Source organism: Argiope bruennichi, chromosome 3 (assembly GCF_947563725.1).
Source record: "Argiope bruennichi chromosome 3, qqArgBrue1.1, whole genome shotgun sequence".
Lineage (NCBI taxonomy): Eukaryota > Metazoa > Arthropoda > Arachnida > Araneae > Araneidae > Argiope > Argiope bruennichi.
In genome coordinates this window covers 49,700,140-49,714,681 of record NC_079153.1, presented here as the reverse complement: position 1 = coordinate 49,714,681, position 14,542 = coordinate 49,700,140, and the positions used below count along the sequence as shown (strand labels likewise).

The 14,542-nt window shown below is 28.8% G+C and overlaps 1 protein-coding gene across 6 annotated transcripts in view; it reads left to right on the top strand.

Moving 5' to 3' along the window:
- Positions 1–14,542, top strand: part of LOC129963793 (cytokine receptor-like) — a 237,786-nt gene that overhangs the window by 167,596 nt on the left and 55,648 nt on the right. The gene's annotated exons all lie outside the window — the stretch shown is intronic.

Below are 14,542 nucleotides of genomic sequence, written 5' to 3'. Positions count from 1 at the left end.
TTGTTAATTACCTGTTGAATTACTTCGTAGATTTAGTCATTTATAGAAACGGAAGAAAATACTTTTTCACTTGTCATCAAAGAAAATTACCGCCAATCTTTACAACGCCCATCAAGTACTTTGTGTATTTTCATCCGCTATCCTGGCATTAACTTCCACGAAATTTAGGGTCGTGAAATCTTTGTGGTATATTGCGCGGGACTGCTCAAGAAACATCAGGAAATTCCAAAGGAAGCTCAAAAACTGAGAAGTGCCTTTGCTATGTTCTTGGTTTTCATTTATATCCAACTACTTTATCACGATTGGTTTTCTTAACCGCTTATTTAACTTAATTTACAACAGATCTTTGTGACGAGAAATGGATCTGCACAAATGTTGCAACTTCACACCCATCAATTGTAAACCTTACTTTTTTTAGTGTAATGACGTCTCTTGCATTGCACTACTTTGTCTCTTATTGAACACAAACGAATCGTAGCTCATATTAATCATTTGGTGCATCTATAAAAGCATATTTTTTTGTTTTATAATAGAAATTTCTTTGTGAATCGGAGTTTTTTCCCATTGTTAAACTGGTTAAAAAATCGATTCTTAAATTATGTATGATTGAGTTTTAATTTTTTAGTTAATTAAGATATTTATTTGAGTAATATATATCCAGTATTCTTATCAGTAATATATATCCAGTATGCTTATCAGTAGTATATATCCAGTATGCTTATCTGTAATATATATCCAGTATGCTTATCAGTAGTATATATCCAGTATGCTGATCAGTAATATATATCCAATATGCTTATTAGTAGTATATATCCTGTATGCTGATCAGTAATATATATCCAATATGCTTATCAGTAGTATATATCCAGTATGCTTATCAGTAGTATATATCCAGTATGCTTATCTGTAATATATATCCAGTATGCTTATCTGTAGTATATATCCAGTATGCTTATCAGTAGTATATATCCAGTATGCTTATCTGTAATATATATCCAGTATGCTTATCAGTAGTATATATGCAGTATGCTTATCAGTAGTATATATCCAGTATGCTTATCAGTAGTATATATCCAGTATGCTTATCAGTAGTATATATCCAGTATGCTTATCTGTAATATATATCCAGTATGCTTATCAGTAGTATATATGCAGTATGCTTATCAGTAGTATATATCCAGTATGCTTATCAGTAGTATATATCCAGTATGCTTATCTGTAATATATATCCAGTATGCTTATCAGTAGTATATATGCAGTATGCTTATCAGTAGTATATATCCAGTATGCTTATCAGTAGTATATATCCAGTATGCTTATCAGTAGTATATATCCAGTATGCTTATCAGTAGTATATATCCAGTATGCTTATCAGTAGTATATATCCAGTATGCTTATCTGTAATATATATCCAGTATGCTTATCAGTAGTATATATCCAGTATGCTTATCAGTAGTATATATCCAGTATGCTTATCTGTAATATATATCCAGTATGCTTATCAGTAGTATATATGCAGTATGCTTATCAGTAGTATATATCCAGTATGCTTATCAGTAGTATATATCCAGTATGCTTATCTGTAGTATATATCCAGTATGCTTATCAGTAGTATATATCCAGTATGCTTATCAGTAGTATATATCCAGTATGCTTATCTGTAATATATATCCAGTATGCTTATCAGTAGTATATATGCAGTATGCTTATCAGTAGTATATATGCAGTATGCTTATCAGTAGTATATATCCAGTATGCTTATCAGTAGTATATATCCAGTATGCTTATCTGTAGTATATATCCAGTATGCTTATCAGTAGTATATATGCAGTATGCTTATCAGTAGTATATATCCAGTATGCTTATCAGTAGTATATATCCAGTATGCTTATCAGTAGTATATATCCAGTATGCTTATCAGTAGTATATATCCAGTATGCTTATCAGTAGTATATATCCAGTATGCTTATCTGTAATATATATTCAATATGCTTGTCCTAGTACTTCACACCCATCAATTGTAAATCTTACTTTTTTTATTATAATGATATCTCTTACATTGCATTACTTCGTCGGTTATTGAACACAAAAGCATCACAGGCTCATATTAATCATTTTTGGCTCATCTATAAAAACATATTTTTTTTGTTTTATAATAGAAATTTCTTTGTGAATCGGTGTTATATTTCATTTTTAAACTGGTAAAAACTCGATGTAAATTATGCATGGTTGAGGTTTAATTTTCTAATTAATTAAAATACTTATTTGAATAATATACATCCAGTATGCCTATCCTAGATCTTGTTCTACTGGAAATCTAGGATAAACATACTGGATATGGGATGGGTTTTCTTTACAGTCTCCCCCCCCCCTCCCTCCCACACAATATCTGGAAAACGTGTCATTTAACAATAAAAGAGTACTGTTCCGCCAACTCACCTATCTTCTGAAAATATCTTTCTGAATAACATTTGTGTTAGTCACAGGGCCCCTTTTCCTTAACTGAGGGGCCGCGGTGGCCTGGTGGTAAAGTCTTGGCTTTATAACCGGAGGTTTTCAGGTTCGAGACTCGATTCCGCCGAAGAACCGTCGTGTAAGGGGGTCTGTTGCACGTTAAATCCGCCCTGACCAAACGTCCTCCCGCTAGTGTGGTGTGATGTGGAGAGGGGGTGCCAGCATAAGTGTCGTCCTCGTCATCTGACCGCGGTTCAAAATTACGAGGTCCGTACCAAAATAGCCCTAGTGTTGCTTCAAACGGGACGTTAGTATAACTAAACTAAACTTTCCTTAACTGAGTTATCATATTAATTCATTAATTAATTCAATTAAAACTGCTATTAAGTCTTTCATTAAGTGATATCATATGTCAAATGAATATGTCTGATTTGAAATATGACTAATTTTTCAGTTAAATTCGTTGAGGAATATTATTGGATGTGTCAGACAATATGAACGTTGACCCATGTCTCTCGTTATCTATACACCTTGATAATCAATATCAGAATGTGCCACCATGGTGTTTTCATTTATGTTACATAAATGGCATTTTTTAAAACTGTTCAGAAAAATTATCTATAAAAATTCTAAAATGGTATTGAAGTATTATTTATTAAAAGATTAGGAATTCGAATTTCATTTGAAAATATCAGACCAAACGCATCCAACAAGCTTTCCTTTAATTAGTTAAAATTGAGAAAATTATGTTAAAATGACTTGCAAATTGCGCATGCTTTTTTATTTACTGATAAATTCTTTTAAATGCTTTTATGAAAACTTGTCTGCTCATAAAAAATCCTCTTATAGTCAAATTAGCGTTATTAAGCACATCTTTTAGAAGCTCGCCTCCGGACATAATATTATTACTCTCGTTTTTAATATTAGGAAAGTCCCTCGAGTCGTGTTTTTATTTGAACCTCATAAAACGGATCTTTACCATAAAAGATCCAAATTATTGAATAATGAAGTCTTCAGAAGTTATAGATGTAAATAAAAGAAAGTAATTTTCTTTTATGATTCTCATCAGAAGTTGCAGAACTGAATTTTTTTTCCTTCAGCCTGAATATTTTTTCCTTCCAAAATGCAGAATACTTTTCCTTTTTTGTAATAAATCCATCAATAAATTGAAAGCTTAAATATGACGTATTTAGTCATTTACAGCGATAGTTTTAATTAATTCCTATCTTTGAATTGAAACAATTCTGCAATACCTGCAGTTTGTAGTGGCTCGAAACTTTTTGTTGTTGTTGTTGAAAAGAACATGGAAAAGGAATTAAATGGATAATATTTTCCAAGAAAGAGCTTTCAAAAGTTTCTCAATAGCACAGTGCTGTCAAAAGAAACCTTCCTTTGAAATCATTTTGAATGAAACCAAACTTTTAAATTTCCTTATCAGTTTTTTTTTATTATTATTATTATTGCTAATGAAAATTTAAATCGGTTTTTCAATGTAGAAATATATCCGTACAAATAGTGTTGCATTTTCGTCGCTTAAATACAAGTTTTCAGCAATAAAAATATGAGCATAGATTGAATATGATGGTTTCGAAGCAATTTTTAAAAAGATGGAAATGATGTGAAACAGTATTCTTTTATGTTTTCTCTCAATGTAGAATCCGTGAAGTTCTGAGGAGTTATTTCAATTTAACTTTTAAAGATCCTATAATTTAACCATATTGTTCATTTAATTATATTTTATGGTTTGCGTCACAAAATTTAAAAAATAAAACTCTAAATCGTAGAACAGTTTCATCGTAAAATTTCATTTGGTGAAGTTTTAATTCAATCTGTATCTTCTCAAATTAATCCTGACCCTGCTTTATTTTAAACAATAAAGAAATTATTTGAGTACATTTCATCCCATTTCCAATGAAGCTCAATTTATTTATTTTTATTATCTTTTACGCTAAGTAAAGAAAGAGAAATTATAATTATTTGTAATTTTAATGAATTTCCACGTTTTATAGATACCGTTAAAGCTAGAAGCTATGGAGTCGTAGTATTTAGTGGTAAAGTGTCGGCCTCAAGGCTGGAAAGTTTTTGATTTAACACCCAGTATCAACGATGAGCTTTTTGAAATCCTGCTTTGTACACGTTGAATGGTCGAGGTCAAATATCTTCCCTATGGTTTGACGCGGAAATTTGGAGAGAGGAACTTCTATTTTTGTTTGAATACACAACAACTGCTAGATTTGTTTGAACTCTTTATTGGTGTATTGTTTTAAATTAACATGACTTTCAGAGGAAACTAATTGATTTTTCCACGCAACAATCGTTTCTTTCTTCATTTCTCTTAAGATAGGAAATTTTCTTTTCTTTTTAGCTCATTTCAAGAAATATTGAAATTTCATGCAGTTAATTTTTTGTTTACGGAAATAATAAGCAGTTTAATTGCTTCTCTTAAAAACTTCATTCGTGATAATCTTAATATAAAATATACAAATTTAAAAAATAATTATATATAAAGCATTCGATACGTATCCTCGCTGTTTTGCGTTCATTCCCATTTCCTTCTCCATGCTTCTTTGGGTGATAACTTCTTACGACCCTATCCTTTATTGGCCAGACAGGATAATCGGGTAAATGGCGGACATTCGCGCCAAGTTGAAACGTTATTGGCAATAAGTCGCCAGATGTGACATCCTTCTTTATCATTTTCTAATAACCCTAAAATGTATGTCTCGAAAGCGATAAATCACCTATTTTCTTCCCGTGCATTTTGAGGCTTCAAAAATCCCAAACTCAAACAACATCATGTTCTGACATGAAATTAAAAGTCATTGTGATTACGTATGTATATATATATATATATATATATATATATATATATATATATACATTACAGCTCCTTTTAATCGACTGAAGCAATATCAACCAAACGTTTCATACTTATTATTTTTTTAAAAAAAAAATATTTGACTTTTCGTATCCAAAAGTTGATAGTATTCAATTAATTGGAAATTAACTGCAGTGATTCTTTTTTTTTCTGAAGTACTGTCGGAGCAAATTATTGTACAAGAAATGTTTTAATATCATTTTAAAACCCAAAACTTAAGCTTTGCAGTGATATTAAACTCCTTTATCTGCCATTTTTTCATCAATTTTTATTTATTCTTCCGAAATTTAACGCCATATTGAAACGTCGTAACCATAAGACTCTTATCTACACTAACACTATTTTTTTGAAATTTCTGTCTCGTATCCTTCCGATGTTTTTTTGGGGGGAGGGGGGTACGTAGTTATTTAACAGTACTTAAAAGAACTGAAGAAAAAGAATTTTTTGCCTTTCATTTTGAAGTGAATACAAGTGACCAAAAGCAGTTAGTCAAATGGAGTGGTATAATAAAAGGATTGTGTGTATTATAATAATTTATATAAAATTAAATTTTACGTAAAAGGTAAATAAGTATTATACATGAAAGTACTTAAATTCCTAGCAACTCTGAGTATAGTTATTAGTTTATTTATAAACGGAGAGCGTTGTTAATTAAATTGATTCGCTGAAAGTCTTAAATCTGTTCATTTTATATAAATTGATATTGCTATGGTGAAAATAGTTCTCTTAAATTGAATTCTCTGAAGCCGAAAAGTTAATTGAGTAAATATGAAAAGTTTTCTCCTTTTATGCTGCTTCCTGCTTCGTCAAATTCTGACAAACTACATTCCTCAATGTTCATCTCAGTAATAATTTCTAAGACTTGAAGTTCGTGCAGAGAAATTATCGCAAATGATAAGACGAGCCTAAAGGCTAAGTTCGGTATTTGTTGGATCGAATAATTCCTCATGTATAGCTTCTAAATTTGCATTTCAAATTTAAATGGACAAATGTACCTAATTATTTAGGAACATTCACGTATTCGTACTAATGCAAGTAAATTGATTTATCTCCATTTATATTTGCACAATAATCCAAATTAGCTTATTCTTTATAATCTTTATTATATTTTAAAATAAATTCTCAGATTAGAAAATAATAAAATTAATATTGTTGTTTTTGTAACCGACATTATTTTACTAAGTAATGCTCAAGGCTCTTTTTCTAAGAAATAACTACTGAATAAATATTGATATAGGCCTAAATATTGCCAATCATATGACTATAAAGTGAATTGAAATCTTAAAACTTTATTTTTCATTTATTCGGTATTTGCCACGTGTCTGTTTAATAGATGTTAAAAAAAACCCGCACTTCAAATGAATAGCTGTACCTTCAAAACTATTCATTCTTCATTGTATTAGAAACGGATTAATATGTTGTTTTGTAATAAACTGAGGGCTAAATATTTTAATATACTCAGTTAAAAATAACTGAAACTAAATAAAACGTCATTGCATGTTCACGTGTCTAAAAACTATTGAAATTCCTTTATAATTCATTAGACAAACACACTCTTACACTCCCAAGTTTCTATATGTTCTATTTAATTTATAGATCTAGGAAAAAATCCGCAATTTTAGATGTTAACAGTAAATATTATATTGCTAATAACTCTAGTAACTCGCATATATTGTACAAGATTATATATGATATTAAACAATATTGTGTAATGTTGTTGAATACTAAATTATATGACATTGCGCAATATGGTGCGAAAGGCTGCTATAACGATATGATAAACTAAATGCTAATATATATGAGAAAAATGCATTATGCAATATTCGAAGTTGGAAATTTTCTGTTCTTTTTTTCGCTCATTTTAAGAACTTTTGAACTGTTGTAATACGTATATACGAAGTATTAAGGACACACGCACACACACGCGCACGCACACACACACACACATACACGCACCCACACAAATATATATAATATCCACGCTTATACGAAGGTAAATATTTGAAAAATTGAAGAATTACTTAGAAGAAAATAAGCTGAAGTAAAACGAACGAAGAAAAATTGACTTGTTAACCATATCTTATAAGTCCTAAAACTGTTCATTCATCAAAATAAATATTTCTTGTGCCCTTATATTAATCCATGTAGTATGAAAAACAGTTTAAACAAAATGTTTTCAGCGTTTTCATTTTATTCATCAAAACAAGAAAAGTAGTGTATTATATGATAAAAATGAAATATAAGCTATATGAAAAGTTATCTCTATATTATATTTTAAAAGAGAAATAATCTACGAAATTAATATTCGCCGTGTTTAATGCGTAATAGCAGACAAAGAAGTTATTATAAATGGGAGATAATATGTTGTGACACTGATCATCTTAATATGGATTATATCCTGTCTGGATAGAATTTATTTTTTGACATATCATTCCTTGTATATAAAGTTCTCAGGTGATTCTCAGATTAATGTCTGCACAAATATCCCTCGGTCATGGAACTTATCAGTCAATATTTGGGAGTAGGCGTAGAAATATGTTCGATAAGAGAGTAATCTGACAATCTTGATGGCTAAGGAAATATGTCACAACATAGAATGCTATGAAAGTACCGCAGACTCATTAATTCATTACGTCCTAGACTATTCTCTAAGAAAGGGCTGTTTGTGTTTTTGGTCTAGTTATTGCCAAATATCAGGCTATGAAATGAATAGAAATCTCAACATACACTCGTTACATATTCAATACCGTGTGTTGTTTTAAAAGGTGTGTATATTGTCTATCTTTGGCTGTCATTCTTTTTCATTTTTGTGTTGTTTTTTATTTCTCTCTTATCAGAAAGAGAGAGGAGGATCGACTTCGTGATTTTGACGAATCATCATGATTTAGACCTCCTTGGTCCTGAAAAAATCACTTTTGGAATTTCTGCCCACCAGCATAATAATGCATAATCTTAATGAGCTGTGTTTGAATGAAATTTAAAAGTGATTTTGTTAAACTTATCGATTTATATGAAATTTTGAATCAATCTCAATCAGAAGAATGTTCTTTTATCTGCATGCATGAGAACATGAGAATCAAAACTCAAAAATTGTGTTGTGGGTACCAGTCGAATATTGCAACTCTTCAAGATTACGCGACCTTAGCTGGCATCTTTCCAAGAAGAATTGGCTGGTATCACATTATTCATAGCATTCGTGGTTTATTGTTGTTCCAACCTTGCCGCACATGAATTAAATTTGCAATACTTGTTTTCTTTTTTTTTTTTCTCTCTCTTCTTTTTACCATCAAGACCTGAATAAGATGTTTTTGAAATTCCCAATACGCTTCTTAGAAAAAAATCGACATTGGTAATAATATCGCATTTAAAGAAATTGAAGCGTACGATCTATCATTTCCAAAGAATCTAAGCGACCTCGTCATCTCCTACATGTCTAGTACCTGACCTTAGCTTTAGTACCGACTTGACTCTGAACAGATTTTGCAGAAATTCATTAATGCAAAATCTTCTTAATTTTTTTTTCTCTGATGTGTTATTATTAGTATTATATTTCAAGTAAATTCTCAATTTATCAATCACAACCACTTACTAAGAAATCTCATTGCCATGCCATTACTCCATTCACCTGTTATGTCGGAGGTTAAGAACCTTGAATTCAAGCACTATCCTGCTTACGCGCAATAATAAAAGCGCATTCATTTTTTGTTGAAGTATATGGAGTTTCGTTCACTTATTGCTGCCTGTATTTATAGAGTTGTTAAAAAATAAGATTTAAAAAAAATTTCCTCTTCTTAAATTTTTTAGCCAAAAATTTTTTAATAATTTTTTTAAGTGAAGAATAATTAGTGATAAATAAAACCGATTAAAATGCATTGAACTGTAACATTTTTTAACTGAAATGAATTAGGAAAATAATGTCTACTTATGTATATTTATTCAAATATTAGATTTTTATTAATTTTGTTGTTAAATCACAGCTGCTTAGATTATAAACGAGAATAAGGACTGCTGAAATTAATTGTGAAAAACGATTTTGTAGTTCAGTTTTCAATTAGTATTAATTATAAATTAGTAATTACTTAGTTACTTTGTTAAGGTTTAGTTATAAATTTACCTTAAGTAACACCAAGTCAAACATCTTACCAAAAAAGATTTTATCAATTATTCTTTCAAAAGTAAGTCAGACATTTTATTATGAAGTCATAATTTAGTTATGAAAGATTAATTAAAAAGACCACATTTAAATTTTCTCGAAAGGCATAACTGCGTAATGTAGCATAAATTGCATCACCTCTACAGTTACAATGCCCAAATAGCCACTGAAGCTGTCTAATTACTCAAATTAATGTTGTTAATCAGTTTGAAACTTGATAAAGAATGAAAGTTGATTGAATTTCAGTAATATACAGTTGCCTAGCGTAGTTTTAAACAGCCATTTGTCCTTCCCAATTTCTTAAGTTCACTTGCTTTATTATTTTTTTTTTGTCATGAACTTCTAGGTTAAAATTAATTAATTCACTTGGAGAAGGAAACTGTGATAAACCTTACGGTACCCCCAGTGTTCGCCTCTAACTGTTCCCATTTTTTGTGCTCTTTTTTTCCTCATTACGTTACAGAGAGCATATATCAAAACAACTACAACAATTACTCTTTTAATTGCTACTGTGAGAGTGCATTTATATAAAAGCGTGGAGTGAATAGCGATTTCCAAGCTTCTGAGAATCAGATCTGTTTTCGTATTTCTAATCAGTGATATGTGTTTAAATCGAGATAATGTCGCAGCAGAATACTGAACTAGGAAAATAAACAACTTGTAAACAACCTCCTTAGAAATTGAGCTGAAAACAAGGAGATATATTACGATTTGTTGATTAATGCAATTTAGTTGTTACATTTTTGCCTTTGTAGATGCGACTCGCATCTAACTTGACTTTGTAATTAAGTAATAGACAGAAATACATTTATTAAATAAATACCAAAATACAACTTATTTAAGTTTTGTTTAAAATTACATACAATGGAGATTTATTAATTTTTTTTAACTGATGAAATCCAAATCAAAATTCGATTTCGCTTAGAATTCGAATCAAGAAAATTTTGGTGTAAAAATGGCAATTTTTGAACTATAAAAATGTCAGCAAAGCATTTTTAATTTAAAAATTACTCATAAAATTTATTAAAATTATAGCATTTAGTTGAATAATAACGTAGCTAATAAATAAATAATAAGTAATTTTAATAAATAATAATAAGTAATAAATAAACTGGTAATAATTATAAATAAAAAAATGTATGATTTAAAAAGTAATAAGTTAAATAAATAAGTAATTTGAAAAAACCAAATACAATATTTTAGATACAAGAGTGTTTACCAGTTTGAAAATACGCAGAACAGTTTGTGTATAATATTTTTTAGAAGGTGGTATCTTTTTTTTATTTTTATTGAATAAATTTTACAGCAAAAAGAATAGGTAAGTGAATTAAAAGTCTTAAAAACAATTTCGGACGTGTTTAAACGAACGAAAGCAATTCAAAAATAACAATTTTTAAAATCTATTAGCGTTATTTGAATTTTACATTCTATTATAAATTCTAATTATGAACAATATTTTAACATTATGTTATTAGAAAATTCAAGGAATCAATTCAACTATAAAATTTTCAACGCATTCGAATTAAAAACGTTCAATTCTTTTTATTTCTAATTTCGCTCTGCTTAAAATGTAACGCAGCAAAATACATTTCTTACCATAAGATACAAAATAATAGCAGAAAGATTAAATAATAACTTTTTTATAATAGTAGAAATAGGTTTAAATATTTGCTTATTATAATAGTAAAAATAAGTTGGAGAAATTTTGAGAAATTTATTTTATAAAGTTGTTTTATTGATAATTAATAAAGTTGTTAAAAGGAGTATAAAAAAAATACTGAAAAATCCAAAAGAAAAAGTTTGTATTTGCTTTGTCGATTCAGCTTCCTTTTTTTTTTTTGTTTTTTGTTTTGTTTGTTTGTTTCTTTAAAAGTTCATGCATTTTGAAATAAAATATTTTTTTTCAGATTATTTTTGTTAAGCTTTTGTAAATTTTTTTCCATCTCAAAAAAGGAAATCATTAAACATCTCTATTTTCGAATACTTTCATTAACAAATATTTGAAGTAATATAGAAATATGAATTTTTATCATCAAACGAATTAAATTTTAAAACATATATATTTTTTCAAAATTTTGTTATAACTACTGCATATTGAAATATTCAGTTTAAAAAAAATGGCAATAATAGTCTAAATAAGCTATACAATGTCTACTGCATTTCAAATATCAAGATCTTATTTCGTGCTGATTTGTTTCCTGTTTTTGAATTCTTCAGAAATAGCTATGAACTATGAATATTCAGTAGACTCTTTTTATTTTCTCTGATATATATTTAATATTATAACTGAGAGGATCACAAAAGATTAATCACAGATATAACAAAAAAATGATGTCAATCAATTCACACACTTGTTGTATTGATTCAATTTTTTTTCTTATCATAGTTCTTCGTAATGCAACTTTCCTCTTCTGTTGCCACAAAAAAATCTTCTTCAAAATATCAAAAGAAATAGCGTTTTATTTATGAGTTGCGGTTTTTTACTCGTTTTCCATTAGTACAAAACACGGAGGGATTTCAAAACTTAGTATATGTAGAATTTTTTTTTTATCGGCATCTTTTATCTTCCTTCTTGAATTGTTAAATGGAGAGATTTTTCCTAGAATTTTTCAATCTATTTTAGGATATTTAGGCCTCTTAGTGCCCCTTGAAAGGTTTTGAGGAATCCAAAGATTTTGATGCGAATGTAACAAAATCGTCCTTATACGTGCTCAGAAACATTTATAATGGCTTATTGTTTATATGTGTTGTTTTTTTCCCGCTTAATACGGCTTTTATTTTATTTTGGGAATATTTTTATTTATTTGGAGAATGAAAAAAAAGCTTTTGATAAATTCCTTCTTTCATTATTCTTGGTAATGAAATAGAGATATTGGAAGAAGAAAAAATATCCTTGAAAATATCGAAAGATCTGTTGAATCATTGATGCCCTGAATTGCGGTTTTCACACGTTTTCCATTAGTAGAAACGCCAAGGGATTTAGCATATTTAGGAGTTTCTTTTTATCGGCGTCTTCTAGGATCTGTCTCGTTTTAGAAACCGTTAAATGGAAAGATTTCTGTGAATTTTCAATCTATTTTGTAGCCGTTTTAGTGTCTCTTGAAAGATTTTGAGAAATCCAAAGAATTGTTATATACATTCATGCCAGTTTTATGTGAATTCAGAAAAAAAAAAATGCTATACCTTGTTATTTATCTCCGCATTTGCTATATCTGCTATGTTATTTAATTTTGTGGGAAATGAATACAGAAATAATTAAGCTTTGAAGCAATTAAAAAAATTATTCCGCAGAATATTTTTGTTTTTTATTAGTTATTGGTATATTATAGATCTATGTTTGATATTTAACAGCACAAATTATTGAGATAATTATATACATGCATATATCAAGAAAAAAATTAATTTCATAAAGAATATAACTTTTAAGATTTCATTTGTATTTTATATTCATTGTAAATATACTTTATCAAATATTTTCCGTAGATCATTTATATTAAAAATTTATTTTGCTGGATTATACATAATTTTATAAATTATCAGTTAATTGAAAAGGTAACATAATATAAAGTTTAAATAACAAAAGTGCATTATTCATTAGGCTTCAGATAACTTCTTCTAAATTAACTGAATTGTATTAAATATATATGTAATCAATGTCCGAAAGCATAGTCTAATAATAAATTTTCAGATAAAAAAAGCATTATGGTGTTTTCATTGATAAGAAATATTGAAATTTTCGAATGGATAGGACGATACTTTTTCCATATTATCAATTGATGTAAAATTTTTATAAAACTATCAGTTGATTTTGATTGGCATTTTACCACCTGAATTGTAGATGTTGAACAAAATCATCATTCACTATTTGTCGAGATGTATATTATAGGCAGGTATGCTATCTGTATGTGAAAGTGATAACTGAAAACTCCTACCAGCTAAATAAATAAAATTTTATATGAAGCAACTTTAAATATCAAATTTGAGACTGGACTTCTCATGGGAAAGAAGTTCAAAATGCTTATAAATTTTTCGCAATACTTCATAGATTAAAATTCGTTCATATTGTATTCTCCTAAGGGTTATTTGAATGACTTTATCTTTAAGATAGTGTTTATATTAATCTATTACAATTAGAATAGCTACATTTTTCGATGACTTACATACTATTTAAAATGCATCATGGACATAAAATCATTGGTCTAATGGTCTACAAGACAAATCACTGGACCTAGAGCTCCTACATTTGGCACATATTCACTTCTTGGGTAATGAATGCTCTCGAAACAAGGATTTTTCAAAAATGTAATAGATATTTAATTAAAAATTAATAAAATTTTAAGTGCTTTCCTTAGTTACTTCTCAGCATATTATTGGACAAAAATTATTTTAGACCACTTTAAAATTCAAAAAATAATGTTTTCAGTGATGCAGTCATTTTATTTTCATGAGAGGTTTCTATATTTTTTTAAACGATTTGAAATACAATTTTGCATATGTGATTTCGATTGATTTGAATATTGCGTGTATACACACGTTCATAGCCACGATTTAAATAATATTTTTTGCAAGTTTTTTACTACTGTTATATAATTAAAAGTAAATCTAAAAAATGTAATTAAGATAGACGAATCAAGCAAGATCCTTACATTCTGTGATATTCCGGTTCAAATCTCCTTAAAAAATTTTTTCTTGTTCTAAGAATTGAGACACTAAGAACCTGAAAAACTAAAACACGAAGAATTATTTTGGTCGGTTTCCTGAATAATTATTTTTAGTAGGATTTTTATTGAAACTTAATTGAGTCACTCTTCACTTAAAGCAAAAGAAAAATGAATCCGTCCACTTTTCACTTAACCTAAAAATACCGTCGTGACTTTTATAAAAATGTGATCTCCTTTTTTTGATACTTTCCCACTTGGGAGTTCAACTAAATTCAGCCAGCGTACCTACCTGTTGCATTACATCCGGTTTGTCAACTATATTTATTGACTTTCACGACCATCATCAATCCAGGGATGGCTGAAGGCGAGACAAAACCCATTTTCTCCAATGTCTCT